Below are 27,129 nucleotides of genomic sequence, written 5' to 3' on the forward strand. Positions count from 1 at the left end.
GTATCAGACCTATTCATAACATAATGCAGAAGTCAATAAAAATGGTGTTGTGCTAAATGACCTCTACAATAGGGGGACCTCAAAGGCCTTATGCCAGGGAGAAGAAAACAGGTTGTTTGTGCCAAACACAGAGAGCATTGTTGCAGTACTTATATGGTAGGCAGAACACGCCTCATGACTGTCCTGGAAAAAGGGAGCCCGAACTATATACCTATATTTATAATTGACAACTGTCCAGACTTTAAAGCTTAGTCTCTAGAAATGTTGATGTTTCCCAATACTGAACTGCAGAATAAAACTATTTTCTGCATGTTAGATGCAAAATCCTTACTATCTGTTCTTATTCTCTATGCTTTAGATGTTAAGCTGTATTGAAAAGGAGTATTTAAAATGCAAAATTAGTACACTGTTATCACATTAAGGAAACCGTGGATGCCGTCAATTAGCAGCAAAGTGCAGCTCGGAAATATAGCAGTGACAAATACAATACAACGTGGAGACCGAACGACACAAAACATCTACTCTGACAGCCTCAGGTTACATGTCATGTGATCATGGGGGCGGGGCGCTACAAGCACGCTTCCGGTGACATAAGACAGACACCTTTAGGTTCCGCCCTCTGTTCCCAGCTTGCCTTGCGCACGTAGTGTCACTTGGAGGAGACAAGATGGTTCCACCGGTACAAGTGTCCCCGCTCATCAAGGTGAGTCCCGGGAATTAGGGAGCCCGGTACAGAGCTCCTCTCTCCTTCCCTCTGGAGACCCCATCGAGCTGGGAGGTCAGTGGCACGCCTGGGACATGAGTGAAGGTGACATTAGGGATGCGGCCTGTAGGGTCACCCTGTAGTGCTAAGTACATGTCATCCAGGAGATCAGTTAGATTTGGGGCTATGTGAACTTGATGTATCTCAGTTTTTTGTTCTTCCCACCCTATTGCCTACAATTAATTGACATTTCTAAAGCAGTTCAAGCAAGTTAACTATATGTATGTATGTGTGATGAAGATGTCTAACATAATAATGGTTTATTTAGGTTGTTTCTTCCTCTATTATCTAGCTTTTCTTGCTTTTTCATCACAGTACCAAACAAACTTGGCAACAATGTAATACGCACATTGCATGAACATTGCTAATCCCAGTGACATCTGCCAGTATAGAACTCCAGAAAAATAATTTTGTAAAAAAACATTTGAACTTTTCATGCATTATCCAGTCTTAGCCAGTTTCCATAGTGGTATTGAGCAATGTAAGAAGTGCTCTCGCTCTTCCGGTTGCAGTGAACGAAGTAAAATATATCCTGTGCAATGTTCTGATTGGGAAATTTTTATAACTATGCACCATTTTTAATGGTGAGTGATGCTATTCATTGAGGGTGCTTATTGAAAAGTAATCATGGTGAAATCCAAGTGACCTTAATGTGCCCAATTTTCCAGTTTTCTTCAATCACAATTTAACTTGATTGGAAATTTCCAACACGTGTGAAAGAAAACTAGCACAAAATGGGGCACTCTGTTGTGATACATTAAGGCTATATGCGTAGTTGCATGCTCTCCTGAAGCATATGTATATTATTTTTCAAAAATTTCTTCACATGTATTCAGTATCTAAGATATGATACCCAGTGATAAAGGAAATAAAGTGTTAGCTGTGTGTAAAAGTATGAAATATGTATTGAGCAGTTACCTCATATACAGTCACACGCAATCGTAAATAGATCTGATTTAGGTCAGAAAAAGATCACAAGGTGCAACATGTTACTGTTAAACCATTGGCCTTCATCATCAACATATAGTGCCAGCAGATTCTGTAGCGCTTTACAATTGGGAACAAACAGTAATAAAACAATGTTGGGTCATACATACATACATACATACATACATACATACATACAGACAGAGGTAATAGAGCCCTGCTTGCAAGCTTACAATCTATGGGATGGCCTTGCCTGTACGTATGTCCACCAATTACATCCTGTACAGAATTTTCATTCACTTGGTACACTCAGATGCTAATCCTATCAAAAATGTTTTTCTAAGCAAAGGCTGCGTTATCTAAATGATAAAGCAATAGAACAGATGACACACTGGTCATGCTTAATAAAACGTACAAACAGTTGAATCTCGTACATTATCTAGCTCAATAATACACAAGCCTTCATAAGTATTAATGCCAGTGTTTTATTTATTTTTAAACATACTGCTTGTATTTGCTGTGTTTTTGTTTTGTTATGGGCTGTCATGTCACTAAAGATATTGTTTATTTTAGAAATAAGTAATTTAAAAGTGACGTTCCAACTATCAGAACAGTGTGGTACCCCTCCTGGAATCCATTTAGTTGCAACACAACAATTTGTTCAAATGGAACAGGACTGTTGTTGGGAACACTGCAACAGTGTAGGTGCCAAGTCAATTCAGTTGACTTCTGGCAGGCAGCCATATCCCCTTTGAAAAAACTATCTAGGCATACCACTGTTTTGCTATTCTTGCCGGGGAGAATCTCTTGTTTGACCAATACTTTATGTGAGCCATTTTAAGTTTATGAACAATATAAAATGTGCATTATACTGTAAAACTCTAGGGGGGGTATTCAATTGTTAGTGAGTGTGTAATTTCGAGCGAGTTAAGTCTTTTTTTTTTTTTTTTTTTTTTTTTTATTATTTTCGAGCGCGGAAACGTCTCCCGCAATTCTAATCAATTTTTTTTATTTTTTTTCACCGAAACGGTCTTATCGCGCTCCAAACGTTTGTCAATGTTAAAGTATAGGCTGGATGCGAACGCTCAGCGGAAAAAGCTATTCAATTGTTTTTTAACGCTGTGGGTGAATCAGGCAAATCTGCTGTTTCATCTCGCACCTCCTTGGTCTGCTCAAAGAAAAAAAAATTTTTTTAAGATAAGGAAAATATACATTAAACTGAAAAAATAGGTGTAAAAGTTCATAAAAATAACCTAAAAACCGAAAAATACTATTTTTTTTAAATAAAAGTGTAATAATTAATAATTTTTTAAAAGTTCCCCCTTTAAAAAAATCCATTAGTGGTGCATGTATTTAAACTTTATTTTTTTAAGGGGGGGGGGGGGGGGGGGGTGGTTGTGCCTGACCTCAGTCAGCTCTCATCTAAATTGTGAAAAGTAGCATGTTATTTATTTATTAAAACCAAAAACATTTGCTCCCCACTCTATTTAGTCTTAACCCTAGTGCTGGCAGGCTATTGCTGTGTGTGTTTTAAAATTTTTGCGTAGGGTTCCCCCTATTTTAATTAAACCAGCACTAGGCAAACCAGCCGAGGTGATAGGCACTATAGCGGGGGTGGGGGGGGGGGAGAACGCAGTTTGGGTCCCACGGCCATAATGACTAAACACCCACAGACTGTTCAGCGCTGGCCTGGATTCCCTAGGTAGTGTGGTCCGCTGAAAAATGTAAGCGGGCCACCCCCCTAGGGACACCCAGCCCAGTGCCGATAGCACTAAGGCTCTTCCCACTACCCCTTGGCTGTGGGTAGTAGGGTAATAAATGGGGATTTTGTATGAAATTTTTTTTGGGGGGACTTGTGGAACTACATGTCCCAGCCAGCCATGTTGGCCTAAATAGTGTGGGCATGCTGCTACTTGTCTAACTACAAGCACCAGTGTACCCATGGCACCCAGTGCATGTTTGCACTTGTAGAACCACAAGTGCCAAAATGCTCTTACGCCCACGGCTGGCTGTGATCTGTAGTTCCACAAAGCAAAATGTTAAATAAAAGCACAACACCCTCATTCCAACCACAAATCTTTATTAAAAATAATAAAACCCCAAGAAATACAGTAAATACCCTCATGTACACCATAGATTTTTATTAAAAACAAAATACTCACCATGGACGAAATCCTCAGTTTTCTGATGCTTTACCTACACACACTCATTTACGCAAAGTCCCAACAAATATTTGTACCCTCGAAGAAATGTCCGGCTTGCCCACTGTCCCACAAATATTTGTACCTTACAAATGTCCATACTTGGCCAGTGTTCAAGAAATGTTTGTAAATGGCAAAAAATGTACCTGCTTGTAAAATCTGTAAATCTGCTGTCCAGGGGGGAAGGCATTGTTGCTTGCAGTGCTGGGACCCTTCTTGATTGCAGTGTAGGGGCCCATTCTCTTGTGCAGTGCTGGGGTCCTTCTTGATTGCAATGTAGGGGCCCATTCTCTTGTGCAGTGCTGGGGCCCTTCTTGATTGCAGTGTAGGGACCCAATCTCCTTTGCAGTGCTGGGGCCCTTCTTGATTGCATTAATTTTATTTTTATTTTTTTTATACTAAAATGACTGCCTTAACCACTCCTCATTTCAAACTCGCTAGGACCAATAATAGAGCGCGAGGGGGTGGATGCAATGTTAACAATTGAATTGAGTGGGGTTTTTTTTTTTAAAAACGAGCGCAGGTTTTTTGTTTTTTTTTCGAGCGCAGGATTTTCACCCGTCTCGCTAACAATTGAATATGCCCCTAGCGGTGTCTGGAATGTTGCTTATTCTAAAGGTAAAACACTTAACTTTCTTTTTTTTTTTTTTTTTAATAAAGTTTACCAGATATTCTGCATTATTGCTTGGGATTGCATATGGAAGTTCACGATATGGTAAGCGTTAAACTTTAAATTCTATTGTCTTTAAAATTTTCAGTCGTGGCATTATTTTTAACCCTTGATTTGGCAATGTTCTCAAGCAACATGCATGTCAAATTACTTTTATGTAATAACGTTTACATTTTTATCCTTTCCTTGGAAAGTTAGCAATAGCCAACTTTTGTTTCTGAAGTCCCTATATTGATCACTAGATGGTGTATAAATACAGTGCTACAAAAAAATATCCTTGAAAATGTTCGATGTTTGCCAAATAAAGGTTTAAAGAAAGCAATAACAGAATCTAAAGTTCCATATGTAAAAATGCTAAAATGTTGTGGTGGGAAGAGTTTCAGGACAATGTGCTATTGCCAATATTGTTGAAAATGAAAAACAAACATGCATACAGAGATTTCATGCTCTGGCATTGTGATGAATAACTATAACCCACAGGGTTCATATTTTTGATAGATTAAACATTCCAGAAACCAGTGGATTATCTGACTTCAACTTTTCATACATTTTTTTTATTTTTAGGTTCCTAATAATTTGTCATCTTTATTTATCCAGGATATTTAAAGCCAATTGCTGAAGAGGATCGGAGGATAGAAGCTGAGGAGAAAAAGAAACAAGAGGAAGCAGCTCGCATTGCGAAAGAGTTGGCTGGTGAGTTGTCTGCACTATATGGTGCTTTTCAGTCACTGTTGTATTAAAGCGTAACTGCTACTTTAGACCCATGCTATTAAAAACAATCGGTTATCTTATTTTTCCCTAATCAAATATAATGGACTTATGCTTGTTTCTGTTAGTGCCGTCTTGACTAAGGATGTAGTTGGAATAGATGATCCACTCTTTGTTTTTACTTTAGTTTCACTAAAGTAAAACTCAAAGTGGGAAATCGGAGCGGTGCTTTCCTGAGATGTTTAGTGTTCATACTGCTTTGGCATCTAATGTAATACACTCAGGGAACAAGTATTATGTCATATTGAACCCGTTTCCTATTGAAAGGCCTATGCTGAAAACCATCTGTGTTATAAACATATTATATTGCAACATAGATGAGCTGTGCGCTCATAGCCCACATTTTTGCTTGATCACTAATATTAGCACAAGTATTGTGATATTGGTCTACGAAGTGCCTACATGCTGGAAATATTTGTACTTTGTCGTGGCAGAGAAAAGGCTGGGCTGTGGGATGGGGTTAATGGGAAACAAAAAAAATAGTTTTCAGCTATCAAATTATACAGACATGTTTTTATTTTTATTTTTTTAAAAAAGAGGTTAGTACACTTGAAATATAAATGTAGATGACAACAGTTGTTGTCCACATACATCACAAATAACGCATATCTTGTGTAGTGCAATGAAGGCAGCTTTGTATATTGATAGTATATCTATTAATGTGTTTCATGGGTAGACTATAGTGCGCGTTTATAGTGGGTTGGGAGTCATTGAAAATAGTCATCTTGCATCCGATCTGTTTTGACATTTAATGCCAACAAGTGCTAAAAACTGACATAATTTCATAACTACATGCAGAATCGGAGACCCAAGAGAGAATTTGTTTTCAAAAGCAGTAGCTGCAACAATATAGGGTTTGCAGCAATTGCATAAGAGGTTTACAGCCTACACAACCTCTGAATGACTGGTGTGGTACCTCTGTATAGTAGTGGGTTTTACTCTTCTTTTGAAGGTTTCAGCACACATAGTGACTGTTGGTGACCTATGTTAACTACATCTTATAGCATGGTCGTTTCTTTGGGGAAGGAGCGTTTGTTTGTTATACTTTGCATGACACTGACTTCTGAGTAAAACCAGCATTCTACTAATTGCTTTTTAAACTTTAGCACCTTTTGGCCACTGTTCGATATACACACTTTGGTAGATGTTTTTCTTGCCAATAAATAGATATATGCAAACTAGCCATCATCACACAGAAACATATAACATTTTTTAAATTAAAGTACTTTGTTCTTGTGTAGAAAACTGTTGTACTTAATCACTCTAAAAGTAATACAATTAAGAACTTCCATTTATTTTATTTCAGACCAAGAAGATACCATTTTGAAATGAATTTCCTCTCATGACATCTGAGTGGTTGTCACCTAACATTGGTTAAAACATGTATTCATGAACTGCACTGTAAATGTGAATTGGATGTATTTTAAGAATATAAAAAAAATTAAATCAAATGAATCTCTGATTACGTCTGTCTGGAAACTGCTGAATGAAGAATAAATGACGACCAAGACATACTGTTGTAGATTTTTGGAAATGATTTTACAAAGCTGGAAGATTTTTCTAGGTAAGCACTTGTAAGAAGAAAAGAACAATAGTGCCTTTAACTGATGTGGAATTATCTTACAAAATTGATAACGTAATTATTACCACCGAAATTTAAAGTAGATCTGCAAATAGAAATCATTCAGATTAATATCAAATAGGTTATATGTGGAATGAATGTGCCATATGCAAAACCTATTTGAGAACATCACATTCCGCTACACCAGGGGTCGGTAACCTGCACTCTCCAGGTGTTGTGAAACTATTAGTTATATTTTTTTAAATAAAATGTTAACATATTCCACAGTACTGTACAGTAAGCGGTCATCATACAGGATTACATACATAGTGATGCATAAAACAGTAGGTACACTAATGCATTGCTGTGTATGGGGGTACTATGAGTGTGCCACAAAAAACACAGTATTCCATCTAGTAAAACTATAAAAAGTTTTATGTTTGTAGCTGTGGATTGTTGTAGGGTGATCCCTTTTTTTTTTGTCCTGTTTTTTTTTTTTAAGTCTTGGCGGTGCCATTGTTGATGGTAAGTTGGTAGGGGCACAATCTAAACAATAGGAGGAAGAGGGATATGTTAAAGTGATGGAAGGTGTTTAGTGGTAGGGCTGGTAGAATTAAGGTGGTGTGAGGGAGGTGATAAAAGTGGAAGGAGACGAGGTGGAAAGAGAGAGACGGTATAGAGTGTGGTAAGTTGTGAGGGGTAAAAGCAGTTGTGGAAGTAACTCACTAGGCACGAGATGAGGAGTTGGGCATTACAGAGAAATGGGGACAGATTGAGGACAGATATGTTGGATGGGTAATAGGATGCATGTGTGGAAGAAGCAAACAGTCAATAAAAGACCCCTGTCCAACATAGCTGCTTGATCCTAGGTCTCTATGTACATACCAGTTAACGTTTGAGCCCACACTCCCAACATGTCATCAATTGCATCTTTCACTTAGGCTTGGTACTGGGGGGTTTTGGTTCGTGGTTTTTTGGGGGGGTTTTTTCCCCCCAAGATCAAGCATGCAGAAAACTACCCTTTTCGAACCTATTTATGCATTCCACAATAGCAAGTTTCATGATTTTGTCTCAAGAATCCAACCGATCTGACTCCTCAATTACCAGAGTGAACGTTATAGCATTCCTATAGCGGATTAAACATTGGTTATAACAAAATAATAAAAAAAGTTGCAGAGTTGTAAACAAGTATTATTAATTTAGCGTGTAGAACACACCGGATGTGTTGATGATTTGGTACAAACCTAGAGCAACACTAGTCAAAAAGACATTACATTAACATCTATGCCACTAATTACGCAGCACTGTACAGAGAATATTTGTTATTCACTTGAGCCCCTGCCCCATTGGTGCTTAGTCTAGATTACCTAACACACTCATACCCTAGGGTTAATTTTGTCAGTGGACAACCTACCAGTATGTCTGAGTATGGAATGAAAACCACCCAAACATATAAACACAGATAAGACGCTGAGCGTGTAAAACAAGACTGAATATTTGCAAAGAGGTAAGAGGGCTTTGCTTGCATGTTTACAATGTATAGCAATCAAAGAAGACATTCTGCAAGATACCACTGAGGACAATGGAAAAGAAAATGAAACTTTACTAGGTTCATGTTATAATTCCTCCTAATAGTAAAGACTCAATTACTATTGAAATCTTGGCCTTTTTCCAGACCTGAAGGATGTGGCCTCCCTAACAACACAACATAGAAGACAAATTAAATCAGTGGCTTCATTACTTGGCAGAATATAATTATACAAATGGAGATTCTTCAACTTGTTCGCCTCTAGAAACATGATTTGAGTCACACTGCATGCTTCCTCACATAATGCTGCTCCCATACAAAGACCCTGCAAACTTTGCTCCATGGTAGAGATGCCTGCAACGGTCTAGGATCGAATGGAAGTCCGTGTTGCAGGCAATTGACTGGAAACACTGGTCCAGCCACATGAGGACACCTCATTGTTCATAAGTTGGGACGTCTTCTTCTCAAGAAAGCTTATACTCAACCTGCTTTGCTTTCATTACTTATCTGAAAATCTACAACCATGAGTTTAACATGTCAGAAGAACATACTGTTCCCTAGTGGTTGTGTTTAACCTCACTAAATTAACTCCTAAAACTAAGAAATAGACTGTTACTGGGATTTGGTGAGACCTGATTTATTGGACTCACAATAAGATTGAGTTCTTGTTTCTGTTAGGACAACTAGCTATTCGCTACACACCAGGTTCTAAGATCTATTATCTGAGATATAGTGAACCAATGTTTATTTCTTCCATATGCAGATCCTGTATTAAAATATGTAGTATTCCTCTGGATTTGTTGTAAGCCATAATTTATATATTTTTTAACACAGCAGGTTTTGTTTTGTTTTTTAAATCAACAGTTTTTGTTTTTTTTATTGAAGTTCAGGGTACAAACAAGTTGAGCTGGTACAGAGAGGCGAGAATATAAACATCATGATAAGGATGAAGCAAACATTGAGTGAGGTGACATTACAATATACAGATGAAGCAATGTATGAGCAATGTTTAGTTGTAGGAAGTAGCCATCAATTCCCATTCGCCATGGTCTGCATATTAAAAATAAAAAGGGCTCAGCACCACAATATGCCATAAACAGGAAGAACACATCATGCCATAACGGAGCAGTGGTGTATTCCATGCATATTTACAGTCAACAAAGAAAAATGCGTGTAGAAGGAGGACCCCAAGGCACAGAGAGACCAGAAAGGGGAGAGGGTTTCCCAATCCTCAAACATGAATTGGGAGATCCTGTAGAAACACCCTCGTTTCGTACCATAGCGTTTGGCGGAAGCACTCCTGAAGCTGCTCTCTTAGGAAAGATGAGAGTATTAATGTATCTTTCCCATGTCTCAAAAAAACCTGCCAGTCCGTTTTTTCCTTCTGTAGGGATGCTCCCAGAAAATCCATTTGCAGAATGAAAAACATGTTCCCTAAATAGCACAAGTGTAGGAGGGGAGCGCTAGATCCACATGTGGAGAATACATTTCTCGCCGTTTCCGACATTGCCAGTAGCAGTTTTTCTCTCAAATCCCTTGGTGGACACCGGGACCTTGGGGTATAGAGTAGGACAGGCGAACGCTGGCACTTTAACTTTCAGTTAACTAAAGCTCTGGCTCCACCCCCTCTATACCCCACCTCCTGCTAGAGGCCAGTCTAGTTCAAGTGCCCGGCAAAGCGGGCTGTGCACGGGGCTGCTTAGCAGCCGTTTTTACTTTTTTTTTTTTTAAAAGCTTTTATTATTTTAATGATAGCGGAGACTGTGTCTCCGAGTTCTGACAGCCGTCGGCTCGCTGAGCTGCGCAGTCGGCTGTCGGTCAGACTCTCCGCTGCAGATTCATTCATTCTGCTCTCCCGCGGCTGCGACCGGCGGGGAGAGAGTGTGAGGCAGCGATGGGGGAGATCTGTGGAGCACACAGCACGGACGGCTGTGGGGGGGGAGGGGAGCGGAGGTGCCGTGTAGGTCCTCCTTGTCTGTCTGCTCCCTCTGCCGAAATTAACCCTCCATTGGAGCCAGACACAGTTGTTGGTGGCTGGGGTCTGTCCTCCATGTACAGAGAGCATGCTGTCTGCACACACTGCATCTGGAGGGTTGGCAGCAGGTAAGTGAAACTCTCTCTAGGCATAGTGCTGAGAGAGAGAGAGTCAGTAGAAATCGCAGTGGGTTCCCTGAGCTGGCTGTTTTTTCCTAAAAGAAGTCTGTTTAATTGGGTAGAGATAAAGTTCTATTTTTAGCTCAGGGAACAGGCAAGGGTCATTGTCTCAGTGAGCCCTGCTAGGCTGTGGATTGGTTGAGTTGTTTGTCTGTCTTAGACGTTAGTCAATCCAGAGCTGGGCCCTGAGGGGGGGGGGAGTGTTTTCCTCTTCGGCACTTCCCCCGTGGTGGTCTTTCACTCCTCGTGTGTAGACACCTGAATAGGCAGCCATTTAAAAAGCTCCTGCTTCTCCCCTTTTCTATCCTGTATACTGTAAGGTAAAGGGTTGGGGGGGTGGTGTGTCTAGCCTTTGTATTTTTTACACACTAAAGAGCTTTTGGCTGTATTGCAGGCTCACTTTCTCTTGAAGTTTGTGTGCTGTATTGTGTGTATTTCAGTGTACTGTTTTGTCCCATCTTTGAACATGTCTGAGAGGGAAAAATCTACACGTGGCAGGGCTGGTGCTGCTATGTTAAGTTTCACCTGTGCTGTATGTCATGTTAAGTTACCGTCTGGGCAGCCAAGAACACATGCTCTGTGTGTGTCCTGTCGGCCCACGGAGACTACTCCTGGTGAAACAATTGCTGTCTGTTCAAACACGGAGGAGCCTGCTTGGGCTCGGTCTCTAATATGGTGGAACTGCTTGATCAGAAGGTACAGTCTCAGGCTGCTCAGTCTTCTGATTCTGCTTCCTTAGTTCAGGCTTTGCCTGTTGCTGCTCCAGTGCAGTCTGTAGAACCAGCCTGGGTGCAGGGTCTTGCATCCTCAGTACAGGGTCTGGTAGCGGTCTCTTCCTCCTTGGAGAGGATGATGCAGTCGGCCACACCGTCTTCCTCACGTAAGCGGAGGCGGGTGGACATCTCTTTTCTGGGACATGAATCTGATTCTGATTGTGGTTCCCAAGAAGAGGGTGAGTTACCGCTGGGCTCTGACATAGATGCTGCTTCTCTGGTGGAGGTTCCACCAGATCGTCAGAATGTGGAAGAGTTAATTCAGGCTGTGCATCAGGTACTTGATATTCCTGAAGAGCAAGTTCCTGAGGCTTCTGGATTCTCTCTTTTTGAAAGACGCAAAAAGAGGGAGGTGGTTTTTCCGGCCTCCCCACTTGGAGGAGTTGCTGTTGAAATCTTGGACTTCCCCAGACAGGAAGTTTCAGATGACTAAGCGACTGCAGTCGTGTTATCCATTTCCCCCTGAAGTTCTCGCTAAGTGGGAGACGCTTCCTCAAGTGGATGCAGCTGTGGCGAGGTTGGCAAAGGTAACTACTATTCCTCTGCCTAACCAAGCCATTCTTAAGGATGGTGCAGACCGGAAGGTTGAGACCATTTTTGTGGTAGCGGGTGCTTCTTTGAGGCCTGCTTTTAGCATCAGCATGGGTTAACAAAGCTGTTGATCGCTGGTCGGAACAATTGTCAGAGGGTTTGTTGGCAGGCAGGCCATTCTCTGAACTGATTCCTTTAGTGGAACAGATTCAGAGGGCAACGGATTATTTAGGAGAAGCTGCTATGGGAGCGGGGACGATGGGAGCGCGCATTTCTGCCTTGGCGGTTGCAGAGTGTCGGACTCTCTGGCTAAAGTCCTGGGAGGCTGATGTAGAGTCCAAAAAGGCTCTGGAGTCCATTCTCTTTTCAGGAGGTATTCTGTTTGGACCTCAGCTGGATTCCATTATTAGTCAGGCATCAGGAGGTAAGAGCACTTTCCGATCAGTGTTCCCAAGTAGAGCATGTCCAGATTTCGGGCCTTTCGTTCCACAGGTAGGTCTCAAGGACAGTATTCCTCAGGACAATCCTCTAGAGGTCAAACATCCACCCCTAGAGGTGGTTTGCAGCGGGGACCTAGTATGCGCGTATCCAGCTGCAAAGCCGGCAGATAAACGGTCTGCATGACGGGGTTTTTGCTCCTCCACTGTCGTCGGTGGTGGGAGCCCGTCTTCTGCGGTTCAGGGATCAGTGGTGTCAGTCCACTACTGATGTCTGGATTCGGGGAGTGGTGAGCCAGGGTTGCAAGATTGATCTGCTCGGTCTTCCTCCCAGACGGTTCTTCACCACGGGGCTTCCGTCATGTCCAAGAAGGGGATTGGCTTTAACAGAGGCGATTCAATCCCTTCTGTCTTCTGGAGTGATTTTTCCGGTTCCTCATTCTCAAAGAGGTTTGGTGTTTTATTCCAATCTTTTTCTTGTGACAAAAACCGACGGCTCCTTCAGACCGATTCTCAATCTAAAGGCTTTGAACACACAGGTCAGAGTGCCTAGCTTCAAGATGGAATCTTTACGCTCGGTCATTCTCGGCATGGAACAGGGAGAATTTATGGTGGCTCTAGACATCAAGGATGCATATCTCCATGTGCCCATTTGGAGGGGTCATCAGTCCCTGCTGAGGTTTGCAGTTCGGTCAGAGCACTTCCAGTTTCAGGCTCTTTCGTTCGGTCTCGCCACAGCTCCACGTATGTTTACCAAGATCATGGCGGTTATGGCTGCTTTGCTAAGGGCCAAAGGGATTACAATCATCCCCTACCTGGACGATCTGCTTCTAAAGGCAGATTCTTCTGATAAGCTTCTATTGCACATTCAGGTAGTAATCCAGACCCTAGAGTCGCACGGTTGGATTATCAACTTCAAAAAATCCAAGTTGATCCCATCCCAGCGGATGGTGTTTCTGGGTCTCCTATTCGATACCTGTCTGAGACGGGTATTCTTTCCTCAGGACAAGATTCTAGCTTTACAGAGGATGGTGAATCTGTGAATCCCTGTTGGTGGCAAGGCGACCTTCCATTCATTTTGCAATGAGGCTTCTGGGAAAGATGGTATCGTCATTCGAAGCGAGGCAGTTTCAGTTGGAACTTCTGTCGCAATGGAACAAATCTCATTGCAGTCTGGCGAGTCAGGTTTATCGCTTGTCTCCACAGATGCGTCAGAGGCTGATCTGGTGGCTACACAGGCAGAATCTCACCAGGGGCCGCTTGTTCTCAGTTTGGAATTGGATTCTGATTACAACAGACACCAGCCTTAGGGGTTGGGGGGCTGTATGTCTTCAGGCTCAGTTTCAGGGGCTTTGGACTCACAAGGAGTCCAAGCTTCCAATAAATGTCTTGGAATTGCGCGCAGTGTTTCATGCTCTAAGAAGTGCGCAACATTTGCTGCAGGACAATGTCACTGCAGTGGCATATCTCAATCATCAGGGCGGCACCAGGAGTCGTTGGGCCATGAGGGAGACTCACAGGATATTTCTGTTGGCCGAAGCTCACGTTACGGCACTCGTTGCCGTATTCATTCCCGGAATAGAAAATTGCGAAGCAGACTTCCTAAGCAGGCAGACTCTGCATCCAGGGGAATGGTCTCTCCATCCGGAGGTGTTTCAACAGTTGGTGGTGAAATGGGGTCAACCGGATGCCGACATGATTGCATCTCAGTTGAATCACGAGGTTCCCCGCTACTGTTCCCGTGCAAGAGATCTCGGGGCAGTTGCGGTAGACGCTATGTCGGTTCCTTGGAAGTACCGCTTAGTGTACCTTTTTCCTCCGATAGCCATGCTTCCACGAGTACTGTAAAAGGTGAAGAGGGAGGGTGTTTCAGTGCCTCTAGTAGGCCGCGCAGGGCTTCGTACACCGACGTGCTCTTCATGGCAGGAGGTCGGTCGTGGCGGTTGCCGATACGCCCAGATCTACTAATGCAGGGTCCCTTTTGTCATCAAGGTTTGCATCATCTGGCTTTAACGGCGTGGCTGTTGAAGCCAGGATCTTAAGAGCTAAGGGGTTTTCGAGTCGGGTGGTTCAGACCATGCTTCGTGCTCGAAAGCCGGCTTCAGCCAAAATATATCATCGAGTCTGGAGGACATATATTGGTTGCTGCGAAAAGAAAGGGTATTCTACATCTTCTTTTCGTCTGGCCAGGTTACTCAGGTTCTTGCAGGATGGCTTGGATGCAGGTTTGCGTCTTAGTTCTCTTAAGGGTCAGGTGTCAGCTCTTTCAATTTTCTTTCAAAGAAAACTTGCTGTTATACCTGATGTGCAAACTTTCATTCAGGGTGTTCTCCATGTTCAACCTCCTTATATTCCTCCGGTTCCGCCATGGGATTTGAATTTGGTGTTGAGTGATTTATAGCATCCTCCATTTGAGCCTTTGAATTCAATAGATTTCAAATTTCTTACTTTGAAAACGGTTTTTCTTTTGGCCATTTCTACGGCACGCAGAGTTTCAGAGCTTGTGGCTTTGTCTTGTAAGCCTCCTCTGTTAGTTTTTCATGAGGATAGTGCAGTTCTTCGAACTAAGCCCTCCTTCCTTCCTAAGGTTGTCTCTAAGTTTCATTTGAATCAGGATATTGTCATTCCGGCTCTAACTGATTCCTCATCTTCCGATAACGATGATTCTATTCGTTATCTTGATGTTGTTCGTGCCTTGCGAATTTATGTTAAAAGATCTCAGAAGTTACGTAAAACTGAGGATCTTTTGATTCTTTACGATGCTCACAAAAGAGGCTGGCCAGCTTCTAAGGTGACCATTGCTAGGTGGATTACGGCTGTTATCCGCCAGGCTTACAGTGGGGCTGGGGAGCCTGTCCCAGATAATCTACGGGCGCATTCTACAAGATCTGTAAGTGCTTCCTGCCATGGTGCCTCCAGTGAACAGTTGTGTAAAGCGGCCACGTGGTCTTCTGTAGACACTTTCACAAAGTTTTACAGATTTAATATGTTTGCCTCTAGGGATGCAAGTTTTGGGAGAAAGGTGCTTTGGGCCGTTTCTTCTGAGCGTTCCCTCCCGTGAGACAGCTTTGGAATGTCCCCAAGGTCCCGGTGTACCCCAAGGGATGTGAGAGAAAATGGGATTTTTATACTAACGTAAAATCCGTTTCTCTTAATCCGTTGGGGGAACACCGGGCGCCCACCCTTAACGCTCTGGTTTTTGCTTCTGTGTGAATGTTAAGAGAATGTTGTGTGTTAAGTTTATTCTCTTTTCTTTGGTTCTCTATCTCCCATTCTGCGGGATTGGTTAAACATAGACTGGCCTCTAGCAGGAGGTGGGGTATAGAGGGGGTGGAGCCAGAGCTTTAGTTAACTGACAGTTAAAGTGCCAGCGTTCGCCTGTCCTACTATATACCCCAAGGTCCCGGTGTCCCCCAACGGATTAAGAGAAACGGATTTTACGTTAGTATAAAAATCCCATTTTAACTCCCTTTTGGAGGTTCTCGTGTTTTGGGGAAGAACACCCAGGATTGCCCACTCATGTGTAAACGAACACATCCTTTTTAAGTTTTTTTGAAGTGTCACAGTAACAGTCCAAACCTAAATCTCTCACAATGTTTTATACACTAGTAACCCTCATCATGGTACTTGCAACACACCTATAGTTTTGGGATTTCCTCAAATCAGATCCTCTGCAAACCTCACAAGAATACTACTCCCACATATATCAATTTAATCTGATTCCAAGTGGACAATACTGTATTTTATTTTATTTTTTATTTTTTTTAATGCACTTTATCATGTTGGTCCTAAATAATTTTCAGTCAGAATATATTAAAAATGTTGGTATGGCCCTCTGTTGAAGACATCCATTACCACAGGATGGACTTCATATCCACCCATGAGCTTTCTCATGTCTTTTTATTTCCCTGGCCCCTGACAGGGTTATCATCTGTGAGTTCTCACTTACGATCTTTTACAAAGTATATCCTTTCCAACAACCTACCAATACTACAGAGTACTATGAACAATCTTCACCTATTCCACATCCAAAAATACCACTTCAAAATCTATAGTTTCATACTTTCTTCCCTCTTTTCTAAACCCTCTTTCCTGCTCCTATACAATCCTATACCAGCCAATTTGTGAGTCTTAGACCCCCCATTGAGAACCTCCTACACACCCAATATGCAGCTGTAAGTCACAACTTGTTGGAGCCCAATACATTATCTCTTACCTGTTAACCTCAGCCCTATTCCTTCCTACTCTTGATCAGTTATTGCTGTGTTCAGCTTTCATTCCAGTCTTCTTCTACTTCATTTTTTTTGCCATTTCAGAGTTCCCTCCATACTTGTGATGACAGGATGCTCAGTGTTATCTCATTGAGCTTCCCTCTGGGTATAGTGCACGTCACTGGCTTACTTGTGCATTTTGCACCCTTCTCTTCATGACCCCTGAAGGGTAAAGGATCTGTATACTTTACTCCACTGTTCATGATACCTACTGTAGTTTCAACATACTCCTCAGCACCCACAATTTAACCCTCAGCCACAAATCTACTGAAGTAGAGAAACAAGAAAGATGCTTACCTGGAGCCACAGCTCCAATGGATAAAGAGCACATGTTAAGACTTGTGAAAGCAGCAAGAAAAGATGGGGATGTGGGTGTCATTTTCTACGTAGGGACAAACGACCTGGCTAATGCTGAAGTCATGGCCAGAAAAAGATGAATTTAGTAAGTTAGAGACCACTCTAAAACAGGTGGCACCCACTGTAACTTTTCAGCAGTATTGTTCAGTGCAGAGATAATGACAGGACTTAGTGCATTACAAACCTCAATGTGTGGCTAAAGAAGTGGTGTCATGAGGAAAGATTTAAATTAATAGACCGTAGTCATGCCATCTGGCAAGATAGGGGCCTATACAAAAATGATGGCCTGCTTGCACCCATCTTCAAGGGGTACCAGAATACTAAGCAGTGTGGAAGCTTCATCAGGAACTGTTTAAACTAGTAGAGGGGGACAGTGAACTAAATAGGAATAAAGCAATCTGCTCCCCAGCCAAGATGTATCGTTTCTTCAGGCTAATGGAACAGGAAATATATCCACAGTAACAGAAGACAATGCAGATCAAAACAAAATAAACAGAGAGAGATGAACAGAGAGATGAGCTTGGAGTAGAAGATCCACAAACAAATGCTTCGAGATAAGAATATAAAATCCCAGAGCTAAATGCGATAATGACAAGGGACTATATGGATATTGTGGCTATTACGGAGTCATGGTGGAATGAAAATCATGACTGGGACATAGTTATATCGGGATATACTTTATTTAGGAAGGATCGAATTGGAAGAATCGGAGGGGTCGTAATGTATGTGGGAAAAAAAGCATAAATACTTCTTTAGTACAAAGTATTGAATAAAAAACTGAGGCCCTTTGAGTGACCATAGACATAGCATATGGCGGCAGCTGTGGGGCCCCAACATCTTGGTAGTGGCGCAGACATGCTGCCTACAAGGGGGCCTATTGCCGCATCCTTAATTACACACAGGTCTCTCCCCACACCATCTCTCACCTCTCAGGAGCAGCTGCTGCTTAGAAATGGCACCTGCTACATCCCTTAACTCACTGCATTGGCCCCCTCTCCTAATAAATTTGTTTGGGGAAAGGGTTGGTGGGGCCCAACTCTGCTGTTGGGCCCCATATTGCTGTACTCCCTGTACGCCCCTGATGGCGGCCCTGTAAAATCAATAGACCTTTGTATCAAAAGGGTTAGGAAAAGCACAAGGAAAAAGAAGCCAGTGTGGTTTTCAAAAGAAGTAGCAAGTATAATGAAAGCAAAAAAAAATGGCCTTTAGGAAATAAAAGCAGACTTAGAATAATGAAGACAAAGAGGTGTATCTTGTTAGACAGAAGGAGGCAAAGAAGGTAATCAGATGTGCAAAGGCACAAGCTGAAGAGAAAATGGCCCAGTCAGTAGGTAAAGGGGGGGAAACTTTTTTAGGCATATAAGTGAAAGGAGTAATAACAAAACTAAAGACAGAGTGTGAGAGTCTTGTTGAGGGAATCAAGGTAATAGTAAACCATCTTAATAATTATTTTTGCTCAGTTTTTACTTGCAAGTATATTCATAAAACTGAAGTGGATACAAGTACATTTACAGAGGAGAAGGTCCTAACTCTCAAAATTGAAAGTGGATAAATAAATGGGTCCAGATCTGATACATTCAAGGATACTAAAAGAACTTAAAGGGGTGCTGGTAACACCATTAACAGAATTATTCAACCAGTCACTAGCTACAGGAGTAATTCCAGAGGACTGGAAAAGAGCAAATATAGTCCAACTGCACAAAAGTGTAAGCAAGGAAAAGGCAATCAACTACCAACCAGTGAGCTTTACATCAGTAGTAGGGAAATTGATGGAAACGCTCTTAAAATAAATAGTTGTAATATATCTTAAATCCAGTAACTTACAGGATTCCAAACAGCATGGATTTACTGGGGGAGATCATGTCAAACAAATCTTATTGACTTTTTTGACTGGGTGACTAAAGTAGTAGAACAAGGGGGAGCTGTAGATGTAGCTTATCTAGATTTTAGTAAGGCTTTTCACATGGTGCCACATCGCAGACTGTTTAAAAAAATCTCGATTGGATTCTAAGATGGTTGAATGGATAAGATCTTGGTTGCAAGATAGAAAACAGAGAGTTATAGTAAATGGAGTACATTCACAGGAGGGAAAGGTTACTAGTGGAGTACCCCAAGTACGTGGACCAGTGCTTTTTAATATCGTTATTGGTGACATTGCAAATGATATTGAAGGGAAAGTATGCCTTTTTGCAGATGACACAAAGATATGCAACAGGGTAGACAAACTAGGAAAGGTAAAACAAAAAGTGATGATTTAGGTAGACCAGAGAAATGGTCAAGAGAGTGGCAAATATAGTTTAATGCCAAAAAATACAAAATCATGCACTTGGGTCTCAAAAACCCAAAGGCTAAATATAGTATTAATGGCACTATAATGGAAACTACTGTGGAGGTAAAGGGATATAGGAGTCACTATTTCAGGTGATTTAAAAGCAGGTAAGCAATGTAAAAAAGCAATGAGAAAGTCAGATGCTTGTTGCATAGAGAGAGGAATCGGTTGCAGAAAGAAGTAATAATGTCTCTTTATAGATCATTGGTATGGCCTCATCTAGAATACTGTGTTCAATTCTCCAGAAGGAGAAACAGCGTGGTCCAAGGTACAGGCAAATGATTCAGGGTCTCAGGCAAGCAGGCAAGGTCCAAGGTAGAGGCAGGGGTCATACACAGAAGTTCAGTCCAGCAGGTATATACCAAATAGCACAGGAGCAGGTTAGCAGCAGCCAGGAACAAACGGATGAACTGCACAGAGCACAGCTAGAGGCAGGTACTTAAAGCAGTGCGGCAGGTGCAGTTCTAATCAGGCATAATGCAAGGAGATTAATGCCTTCAGGCAAGTAGAAGAGTTCAGGAACAGAGCAGCAGCACCTCTGGTATGAGGCACTGCTGCTAGGTACAAATAACAGACATAGTTGTAACACCTGCTCAAAACATTTTACCTCGTCCCATCCATATCCCACCTAGGTTCTTTAAAGAGGCTCAGGCAGTCATCGGGGAATGTTATCCAAAAAAGAACCTCTAAGGGCGCTAACTAAATACTCATGATGAAACCACAACTGTGGAGAAATGCTGATTGAATGCGATTACAGGATTCTGCTTGGATCATTATATGGGAACTCTGACAGAATAACTAATTTAAAATAATGACCTGGGTCTAGGAGAGTGCATTCGCGCAAGAAGGACAAGCCTATTAAGAGAAGCAAATACTGGATAGCATAAGTTCAGTGTTGGAGGGGAAATTTGATTACCATCTGCAGCTGGCATTGTAGCGAACAGCCGACAGACTGCTTCAACCTCGGTCCTAACGTGATCCCTTGAAGAGGATTGTGACTGCATGCCTCTAATAAGGGCAGCTTGTTTCCTTTGATTATTGTCATATGTGAATGAACAAAAAACACCTTCTGATCGTTGAGCCATACATCACTAGAGTTCTATTATTATTATAATACAAGCATTTTTCCCCTTATGTGTACTATTGAGGAGGAGTCTCAAAGACCCAGTGAAGTTTCCTCTTTCGGACTATGAATGATTTTAATGTATTTTGTTCTTATAACAATAGTGCTTATATGTGTTTTATGAATGTGTTTTTGTTTTATATAATAAATGTGTAATATCAGAAATTACTGATGAAAAGTGTATTTTATGGTGGTAGTTTAATGTCTGAAAAAGTTGGCAGCGCTTTTTGTAATTTCCTTGGCTTTTTGAGTCATCAGGGATTTTGTCTGAGGCTAAAGTAAACCCTGTTAATAAGGCACTTATTGTTACAGGATTGCCTAGTATGCTACCATGCTGCCCACCTCACTAGAGTCATGGAGTGGATGCATCCAAACAGATCTAAACTATGGGTTTCTATAGAAGAACAGTATCTAACTAGACTAGTAGAAATCCTTGTATGGACCCCTGGTTCTGCCTAAAATATTATGCCCCACAATTACGCCACCTTTTTCCAAATGGAAACAGTTGAGAAATCTGAAACATCTTCTCGCCACTATCCCCACTGACTTCACTCATATATAAAGAAAAATTCCCTCCATGTTTAAAACCTCATGCTCTGAAGAATGGGTGGTCGACGAGACCCCTCTGTGTTTGCCAGCTGGTGAAGGGTGAGGGAATGTGTCCATATCGAAGCATACAAGAAGACAACACTCCTAGACAGGGAAATATGGGTGACTGAGATAAAACAGTTTAAATTGCTCCGTACCATCTGCCAAGAACTTAAACATTAAGTTTCTACAATCTACAAATTTCTTATAGAAGACATCTATCCCTCCCTCCCTAAATTTAGACAGGCCTGGTAATTTGATTTAGATAAACTTTTAGACAATCCAGAGTGTCTGAAAATCCTTCAGACAGTCATTGGTCACCCAGTCATCATCGGAAAATATAATGGTCTTAGAGACTTAGTACAATGTCAGAAGCCGAAAGTACATATGTCCCAGATTTCTGAGGAAAATGTTCCCTGGATTATCTGATGAGTTTGGTGCTGTGATTGTATGGAAGGAGATCCTTGGCACATTTGGTGGGATTGGCCAAATCTCCAGCCCTTCTGAAAATAGATAATAAACATCTAAAATAAATAAATTAAAAAGTCTTGAGTGACAAGGTGTCAGTTGGCTCTGAATTTTGGATCTTAAACATTATTCATACCCCGATTTCTAATAATTCTTTTTAATAATGTGGCAAAAGCAGTTATACGAGTCAAGTGGAAGTCTGCTACTCCCCCATCGATAATGGACTGGTTCATGACACTCAATTTTTAAATGTCCATGGAATAAATCATTCTGGCTGCCTTAGATAGAAATGCAGAATTCACTGCAACCTGGTTCAGCTGGTTAACCTTTAAAGAATCAGACATCTAATCGAGAACTGTAAATTGAGTAGTATTCCCATCACTGACAAGATAGTAGGAGTAATACAGTACTTAGATCTTTTGAAGGATTCTATCTCAGCGAAGGTGCACATGGACCATCCCTCCACAAAATCTCCTTCACCTCCTGCTTTTGATTAATACATTTCCCCCTCATTATAAAAGAAAAAGACCAATACGAATGCTGTCAATTTTCATTATGTTTATTACTGCACTAAATAAATTTTACATTAAAACAATTATAATAAAACTTGGAATACTAACACAAAGACATACTAAATCATGTCATAATGTACAATGCTGTTATACATGTATAAGACAAACAGACAATCGAGAAGTAAATCCATCATCAAACCCAAAATATAAAAATTTGGGGTGGGGGTGCAGCCGATGCAGGGGCGGATCTAGACTTTATGTTTAGGGGGGACGATTTTGCATAATCACGCCCCTCCTTTGCTCTGATTGGCTGGCCTGCGTTAACCCCGCCTTCCGCCCGCGATTGGCCCCGCCCCCTCCCGTTGTGGTCGCCGGCTGGGACCACTCTGATTGGCTGGCACACATTTAGCCCCCCCCCCGCTCGCGGTTAGCCCCGCCCCTCCCGTTTTAATCGGCGGCTGGGACCTAGCTTTTTGCTGCTAGGGGGGGGCGAATGCCCCGATCGCCCCCCCCTGGATCCGCCACTGAGCCGATGTCTGCCCAACCCCTCTCTTTGCCACAGCGCTGCTCTTTTGATCATACATGGGGCTAATGCGAGCAAAATGAGGCTCAGTTTCGGGCTTCAATGTGGTGCCACTTAAACACCAAGGGAGGAATTCAATTCCCCCCGAATTTGCCTGGCGTTAAAACTATTACCGTTATTACAGTAGTTTTAACCTGGCTATCAGCTCGCAGGGAGCTGCGAGCAAAAAGCTGGCGTTGAAACTACTGTAATAACGGTAATAAAGCGCATTATTACCGCAATAACGGTAATAATGCGTAGGCCGCATTACTTTTACCTGTAACGCGGCCAATTGAATTCCCCCCATATAGTTTGTTTTAAATACTAGTAAGTGGTATAAAGAAAAAAACAAAGCAAAACAAATAGAAATAAGCAGTTTTATTTATGAGGCTTAATAGGACTATGTAAGTGTGTGGTTATAGAAAGGAGTGCAGCTGTTATGACACCACTGCTAGACTCCACAGGAGTAAGCTAATATACAAATCATTTTTAGGTTATAGGATTCTATAGAAGTGGAGCAAGCTGCAAGTGAATGAAATATGGTATAGGTTTTCAAAAGTAAAACCTCCTAGTTTATTAATTTTTTGGGGGTTGCCACTTGAGCTTTAACCTGGGCATAAGGGGATCATTTTCTTGAGAGGGCACATGTGGCCTCTAACTTAGAAAATTGAATCTTGTAACTGGAGGTGCCACAATAATTGTCCATAATTGTCTAAAGATTAGAAAGCCATATTTGAGGTTGTGGGATGGTCAATAGTATGTCATCAGCATAATAATGAAGATAGTGCCCTCCATCTCAATCCCATGTACTTCCAAAAATAATTTAACAATTGCTATCTATCACCAGCTCAAAAATCAGTGGGTACTGTTGATCATAACTCTATCTGACGGAGATTAATATAGAGCTTTTATGCCTATAATGAAGTCTATAAAGCAGAATCTCTTTTTGTTTTTCTTTATGTTTGTTGGCTAAAGAACCTTATTGGATACACTTCCCTCTCAACACACAGTTGTGGGTTTCCCAGAGGGTTGCACTGGAAATATTAGGCTTGTCATTTATTTTTAGATATTCTCCAATACCAGATTCTATCTGGGTTTTATACTTTGGGTGTTTAATTAGAAGCTCATTGAGCATCAGGGGCCCCATCCAGGGATGGAGTTGGGCACGATCAAGAACATATAAATGGGAGCATGATGTGACTAGGTGATCTACATTATCCGTGATCTAAGCTGTAAGTTTAGATGTCTGTGGCTCAAAACGAAGAAACCTATTTTAGAATATGTGCAGTGTGGGTTTCAGAAAAAGGTGTAGTTGTCTGTTGGGTGTTGCAATGTCCATGTGTCAGCCAGCTAGTGTTCGTGCACTGTATAACTTACAAAGGCTCTAGTGGGAAATCTGGTGTGAACAGTAAAAAAATCTAATGTTGGCTCTAGGATCCAGTTAAACTCCTCATCAACAATGGTGACACAATCTGTTCAAGCGTCTTGGCTAGAAAGATTGGCTGACCCTGGTTGGGAGCATAAACATTAAACTGAAAGGTTGGTTATAGATTTTCCCTGTGACTAACAGACATCTACCTTTCTCTATAATGTGGGACTTCATTTCTCTTACCAGGATACGCCTTGATAAAACTATGGTGACTCACTTGGCCTTCCTCTCTGGATTGTTGCTTAAATAGAGATGTGGGTAGTAGTGACTTTCAAAGTCAGAGGCCTCCCCCTCTTAAATATGTATTTTATGGATAATGTTCAGCCCATAATAAGCATTATTGCAAATATAGATGTCTACTGAGGGTATACGTGGACAACTGGCTGCATGCTAAGAACAAAACATCAGAAATCGCCTAATCAACTTTTATTGGAATAAACATAGGGTAAGTCTTGTCTGGAACCACTTGATATGTTATCTAGCCCTACCAATTTTGGAATTTTGGAATCTAAGGATCAGGCCAGCTAACTAAGGCCTCATAGTGTCCCAAACATGCACTACAAATGAAGCTGTAAGGTTTTCATTAGTTTTATAAGATCCTCAAGCTGATTAAAGACTCTTTTATATGGGCATATATGATGTATGGGGAACCAGGATGTGTTAAATAAAACCTTAAAAGTAAGTAGAAAAAACACAAGAGGCAATCAGCAGTATCTTCCATATCTCTGTATGTTCTTCTCTTATATCCTCTACTTGTCTACTACCTTTCTTTATCTGGAAGCGGGGGTAGGTATTGGGTAGTCTGAGTCAATTGTGGCAGATTTGGGAATATTCAATACATCACAGAAATGTTCAAGGTCTGCGGGCTCTGAGGGAAGAGCAGTAGCCTCTGTCAGTGACCTTAGAAGTGTCCACTGTTGTGGCGTGTGCCACAACAAATCTTGGTACATGTCTGTTACGTCCTTTGAAACTGATACCCTAGGTTCCATACCTTATGAGTATATCTTCCTTCTCCATGTAGTAATGAAACCTACATATAATGTCTCTGGGAGCATCTGATTGTGATCCCCTCAGATTTAATGCTCTCTGTACTCTATCATATAACATTTGTTTATCAGGATCTATTTTGAGCACTCATTGAATATCTTAATTAGTGCACCAACTATCCCAGAAGAATATATTTGCGTAGGCCTCTTACTCTCAAGTTGTTTCTTAGGCCACAGTTTTTAAGATCATCTAATAAGCTTTGCATTCTTCTCATCTCTAAAAAATTAGAAATGTGGAAAATATATAATATAATTCATTGAGATGTGACTTCATGGATAGGGATAAACTGTAAATATAAATTGAGAAAACTTAAAAATATTCCATAAAAGAATAAAATCTATAGGGAATTTAATTTATTCATTTCCAAACCAGTTGTTCAGCTATACAATTGCATACTGGGGGTGCACCCTTACACATTCAACACTGATGGACTAAGGACAAAGGTAAAAGGGGTGTACCTAAGTGGAGCATTCAGTAATGTTTGCCTTGTTATAGCAAAAACTAATATCTTGATTAATACATTTCTTAAAATATCAGGATCCCTGATCCATAACACTGGCAAAATAATTAAACCTAAACTTGGTGATGAAGTGATAAAGAGTGAAAAAATAATAAATAAAATGTGTATTGAAAACTGCAGTTATTACTGCAATGTCATGTGTTGTCTGTTGTTGTTCATATTATCATTATTACTATTTCAATTATATGTATTAATATCATTTAAATTATTTTGTTTCCTTTAACATTTATTGCAATGGTATTTTTATATTGATTTCAATCATCTCTTTTATACAGTTAGGTCAGTGAAGTAACATTGCTTTACTTCATCAATGACCCACTCTGTATAGAGGATCATTTGCATGAGTTAATTATACATCTCTCAGTATCAGCAAATCTATAGGTCTCCACAATCTGTTATTGGAGTTTAATAATTGGACGAAGGAGGTAATCAATAATTTATGTACACTACAATTGGTTGCAATGTGATTAATATGTAACCTAATCATTATCGAAGCAACATGTAAATAAGTTTAATGTATTTCTAGAATTTAATATAAAATATAATGGGGTGAAAAGTTAATTAATATTTCCATCATATTAATTGCACCGAGTTACACTCATTCTGTTTGCATTCGCATGAGAATGTTTCTGGTACTATGTAAGTAGTGTTCGCACACATTGCGAACGTTAGTTGTAACTACTATTTCTTTTCATACACCAAACAGCAACTCCAGAAATGTTATAAAAGAGCCTGTTTATACAGGTCTAAAGGCGGGAGCCTGAGGAGGGACAGCTGGACACACATGGAAAGATGACCAATGGGGCATCTAGTTCTTGGGAAGTCATGACTCATCGACCTATGAATGTGGACCTTAATACTATAACTTTGTATCTTTGTGATGTCACTGCTTTTTATGTCCGTACTATGTATAAAGAGTTCACCGCTGGCTTTGGAAACCAGAGCGTTCTTTTTGAAGCTTTTGTTGGGAGCAACTACGCAAGAATATGCATGCAATACTTTGCCCTGTAATCTTATTTGCAAATAAAACCTTTGTGCTTTGGAACCACAGCTATATCATCGGAGAATCTTTCTTTTATACAATACATACGAACGTATAACTGTTAATGTGAGGGCTCAGAAATCTTCTATTACGTGCCGCGGTGGCTCTGGGCACCGCCGCGACTCACTTCCGGGTCTGGCTCGGCGTCATTTCCTCCAGATCCCGGCCGTCGCCTAAGCAACGGTCGGGAAGCTTTTGGTCTCCTGCGCCCCGTCCCGGCATCTAGGGCAGCCGGGCGCGTGCGCACTTCACATTTATTGTAAGCCCAGCTGGGCTAAGTTTTCCTTGCTGTGCAGGGCACCGTTCATTGGCTCTTGCTTGTTTATTAGGCAGCAAGGGACAAGCCCTTACTGCCCGTTATAGTTCCTGCTTTGCTGCTGACTAGCCTGCTGTGTTCCTGGTTGCTGTTACCTTTGGATAGACTTCTTGTTGCCGACCTTTTGCCTGACCTCCTACGCTGCTGATTTGCCTGTGACCCCTGACCCCGGTTTGTGTACTGAATATTCTGTCTGCTGCCGGCCTAGACCCTTGCCTGGACCTCACTCTGCTATTGCTCCTATCCTCTATC

The 27,129-nt window shown here is 41.4% G+C and overlaps 1 long non-coding RNA gene across 1 annotated transcript; it reads left to right on the forward strand.

The window, feature by feature from the left end:
* The first annotated feature begins 595 nt into the window (after nucleotides 1–595).
* Nucleotides 596–26,240, forward strand: LOC142150184 (uncharacterized). The gene is made up of 5 exons (XR_012691064.1): nucleotides 596–703; nucleotides 4,552–4,606; nucleotides 5,159–5,254; nucleotides 6,636–6,893; nucleotides 26,226–26,240. It is a non-coding gene; the product is annotated as an uncharacterized LOC142150184 (long non-coding RNA).
* The last annotated feature ends 889 nt before the right edge of the window (nucleotides 26,241–27,129 follow it).

The sequence above is a fragment of the Mixophyes fleayi genome, chromosome 1 (genome assembly GCF_038048845.1).
Source record: "Mixophyes fleayi isolate aMixFle1 chromosome 1, aMixFle1.hap1, whole genome shotgun sequence".
NCBI classification, from domain to species: domain Eukaryota; kingdom Metazoa; phylum Chordata; class Amphibia; order Anura; family Limnodynastidae; genus Mixophyes; species Mixophyes fleayi.